At 38.7% G+C, this 4,437-nt stretch overlaps 2 long non-coding RNA genes across 3 annotated transcripts in view; one reads left to right on the forward strand and one right to left on the reverse strand.

Annotated features, from left to right (window-relative positions):
• Positions 1-3,484, reverse strand: part of LOC108526587 (uncharacterized) — a 45,579-nt gene extending 42,095 nt beyond the window's left edge. For both annotated transcript variants that reach the window (XR_001884563.1, XR_001884565.1), the window contains exon 1: positions 3,410-3,484. This is a non-coding gene — a long non-coding RNA (uncharacterized LOC108526587). The remainder of the gene's footprint in view (positions 1-3,409) is intronic.
• The window catches only part of LOC108526588 (uncharacterized), an 88,695-nt gene that overhangs the window by 52,903 nt on the left and 31,355 nt on the right, over positions 1-4,437 (forward strand). The window lies entirely within an intron of this gene.

A 4,437-nucleotide genomic window follows, 5' to 3' on the forward strand; every position in this document is an offset into this window, starting at 1 on the left:
AAATAAAGCCCAAAGAAAGCCAAATACCATTTCATATTTGACAATGCTTCCTGTATGATTTTTATATCAAATAAGCCAATTTGGACTTTAGGGGACCTGATATCTGAAAGATTAATCAGGTCAGAAAAAGTCATAATTTATCATTTGATTTTGGAAAGTTTGTCAAATATCAAATCCCAGATAAGTCACTAATTTAGCCAAAATGATAAATCAAAAATTTTTAAAAGGCAAAATCTTTTCCTCATTAAGAGGGGAGACTTAGCTTTCCAAACAATGTGTCTCTTTTCCTTCCTTTATTTTTTCTACAGTTTATTCAAAAGGGAAGACAAAAATCTTTCATTTTAAAAAATATTATGTGAAAATCTTGTTCAAGAGAGAAAGTCAATCTTACTCTTGCATTAGTGCACTATTGATGTCAAACCTAATTCTTAATAAAACCTTATAGGTAAATCTATCCAATATTAATCAGTATGACCATTAGGTAAGATTCTTATAAACCTTTTATAACCCTTTACAACTTGCTGTTGTTGTTAAAGAGTAGAGCAATGTTCTAAGAAAACTCTGTTGTGCTTTTATTCCAATGCTCAGTTTATGGAATGACTGAATAATGCCCATTTAACTTCAGCCAATATAGTCACACACAATTAATTTTTCATAAATCTTAAACAACTTATTCAAAGCTTTAGATTTTTCCTATCTCACTTAAAACAATCCTTTAACCCTCTAAACTTAGGCAAGAAATCCACATTCCCATGCCTTCTTTTGGTAAAATTGCATTCTACTTTCCTTACATGCCTGTGTCTAGAACTGTTTCTTCAGTAGTCTCAAATACATGTTACACTGTTAACTCTTAGCAACTTTTATTTTTGCTGAGAAACCTGGATAGTAAGCTATTTAAATTATGTAGACAGAAGTGCAGATAAGGTCTGACTCTTTCCAGCATAACTAGAAGATGTAGCTAACTCCACATGTCCTCGGGCCTTAATGAGCTGTTAAGCAGGCAAGTTGAACTGTTTTCAAAAGCTAAAGAAGGTCAAAAGCTTATGATCGTAAAGCATACAGCAAACCTAATATCTGACTTGAATAATTTAGACCGAATGTCTTAATTTTGAAGATATTTTTATTTTACCAATAATCCTTAAAACTGTCTTTATTTCCCAAAGCTTACCAAAGGCATGTGAACTAAAAGGCATTAGTTTTATTTTTCTGACAAATACTTTATTTAAGCACTTATGATTATTATTTTATTTTGAGATGGAGTCTCACTCTGTTGCCCAGGCTGGAGTTTACCGGTGCAATCTTGGCTCATTGCAACCTCTGTCTCTTCAGCTCAGGTGATTCTCCTGCCTCAGACTCCTGAGTAGATGAGATTACAGGTATGGGTTAATTTTGTATTTTTAGTAGAGATGGGGATTCATCATATTGGCCAGGTTGGTCTTGAACTCCTGACCTCAGATGATCCACCTGCCTCAGCCTCCCAAAGTGTTGGGATTATAGGCATGAGCCACCACACCTTGCCTAAGCACTTATTATTTTTAAGCCAATTAATTGGAGATTTTTCATATATGAACATCACATACACAACACACATAAATACAAAGACAGACAGAAGAAGATTCAATAGTTCTAAGATTTTTCATTTGCCAGTTTCTTATTTGGATTATTGGCTTCAGGATGGAGCTTTTGAAGGAACAAGGCTAGGAAAACATGCAGTTTCTACAGCCCAATAAGCAGGCGCAACTGGAAGACAAAACAGATTCCAAAATTAATGGTCCAATTTTATATCAGATCCTAGATCCCCAAAAGAGAAATGCTACAGAACAAAACAGTGCCATGATTTTACCATACATTTCACTGCAAAATAACCTAAAGCTTATTCTGTGATTAGCTGATCCCCCATGAGAGTCTTATCTCTCAGTGAGAGGGTGGGAATATCTCCATACCTTCCAAGTGGCCAAGAGCATGTTTCTCTGATCCAAACTTGCAAAAAGCCATGTATTTCCCCATAATTGTCATTAGTTATTCCCCAAAGTATATTTCCTACATAGTTATTACACACCAAAGCTCTTTCATAATGCGAATTTCCGATATCCCCAAAAGTCAAAAACATCAGACAATGCATGCAAAACAGAACAGAGCCTTAGATTTTGAGAGAGATGTATCCACTTTCAATTCTTGAGGTTTCATGAGGAAAACAGATGTTTTTCCCAAAACAGGGTCTACGCCACCTCCTCTGTTGTTTCCAAGGAGTTACAGGCTGTTAGAGCTTGAATAGCTGCTTTCAATTAAGCTGACTTTTAACCATAGTGCTCTTAAAAAAAAAAAAAGTTCTTTTAAATTTCTTATTACCCAACTTTAGCCAGGCCAAAAGGCCAATATTTCTGGCTTTTAAATTTTACCAGAAGTAACCACTCAGGTGCTCAGAGAAAGAAAAATTCAAGATGGTTTATGGATGAGAAGAGAATTAACAGGTGGTGAAGGTCACATATATAGCAACCAGAAAGGTCTCATTCCCTAAGTCAGGAACTGAACCCTGGACCCAGGCCACCCTAGTGAAAAGACAAAGCCTTAGCTACTGAACTACAGCCATCAGAGAGTTTCCACTGCCCGTCCCAGAAGGAGTCTAGAGCAGTCAATTTTGAGCTTGCAAAGGCTTTTAGTTGCTCAAGATAATTTTTAGGGCTATCACATGAGCCCCCAAATTTCTGTCCTCCAGGTGGCAGAGACCAAGAGAAGGTACTGCCACATGGTTAAAAGGTCAAACTTTCAAGGACATTCTTCAACGTGTGGTCTCTGGGCAAGATGGTCACCCTGAGTAGCAGAAAAGATAACAAAGGCAAAGAAGAAAAAGGGAAAAAAGCATTCTCAGAGAGGCCAGAGAAAGACCCACCCATTGCAGCGACACTGTAAGGTTCAGGTGGCCGCTCATAGGGGATCTTTTCCAGCAGTCTCATCAGTTCTCAGGTTTTCCCTTTTGGGAAGGCAAAAGCTCCCCATGCCCTACGTTCCTGTACATGCCTAATCCTATCACTCATAGTCATCAGCAAGGTGTACAAGACAGATTAATCCAAAGCCCTACGTTCCTGTACATGCCTAATCCTATCACTCATAGTCATCAGCAAGGTGTACAAGACAGATTAATCCAAAGAGAATACTAGTTAACATGCCATAGTGCCAAATACTTTCTTAACTGAGAGGGATTTTACTGAGAGGGGCCTCTAATCCCCGAAATTTTAGAAGGGATTCTAATCTTCCTAAGTTGGGCCGCAAACCCAAGTTTGGTCAAGTGTCCTTGCATTTTATTGAAAGGGGCCTTTAACTCTCTTCGTTTTAGGAGAGACTCTAACTCTCGTAAGTTGGACCTCTAACCCAATCCCGTCCTCTACCCGGGTAAATGCACCCCACTTACCCAAAGTTGGCCAATATGGGCATTCAGACAATTTTCCTTTGGGTCAGGGGTCTCTTCAGTACCATCCCTTTGTGGTCACCAGAAAGATGTTACTGGAAAGGGGTTCCAATCCAGACCCCAAGTGAGAGTTCTTTGATCTCACACAAGAAAGAATTCTGGGTGAGTTCATAAAGTGAAAGCAAGTTTATTAAGAATGGCTACTCCATAGGTAGAGCAGCAGCTTGGGCTGCTTGACCAAAGATACTTATTTTTACTTATAGATTATATGCCAAACAAGGGGGGGATTATTCATGAGTTTCCCCAGAAAAGGATGGGCAAGTCCTAGAACTGAGAGCTCCATTTTAGACCATAAAGGGTAACTGTTTGATGTTGCCATGGAATCTGTAAACTGTCATGGTGCTGGTGAGAATGTCTTTTAGCATGCTAATACATTATAAATAGCATGCAATGACCAGTGAGGATGACCAGAGGTCACTCTCATTGCCATCTTCGTTTTGGTGGGTTTTGGCCAGCTTCTTTACCACAACCTGTTTTATCAGCAAGATGTTTATGACCTATATATTGTACTGACCTCCTATCTCATCCTGTGACTTAGAATACCTCACCTCCTGGGAATGCAGCCCAGTAGGTCTCAGCCTTGTTTTACCCAGCCCCTGTTCAAGGTGGAGTTGCTCTGGTTCAAACATCTTTGACAGTGATGTCCTCTGGAGAAGCAATTGGGGAAGTTACAGATCTTGTGATCTCCAACTGCATGGCTATTAAACAGTTAGAGATTCTAGGAACAATGACTGGTTATCTTTAAACTACACCTACATCTTGGCAGAATTCAGGCCACTCCCAAATCCTAAACTTGTGTACTTTCATTAGTCTTACAAGGACAGTTTTGGTCCCCAAGTAAGGGGAGGGTTTGTTTTGGAAAGGAACTGTTATCATCTATGTTTTAAAGTTAACAAAGGTAATGAGCTTGTGAGGTTGGAAACAAGTTGGAGTTAGCTATGTCATATTTCATCTGAGGTTTTATATATATA

Source organism: Rhinopithecus bieti, unplaced genomic scaffold (assembly GCF_001698545.2).
Source record: "Rhinopithecus bieti isolate Rb0 unplaced genomic scaffold, ASM169854v2 scaffold_2439, whole genome shotgun sequence".
Classification (NCBI taxonomy): domain Eukaryota; kingdom Metazoa; phylum Chordata; class Mammalia; order Primates; family Cercopithecidae; genus Rhinopithecus; species Rhinopithecus bieti.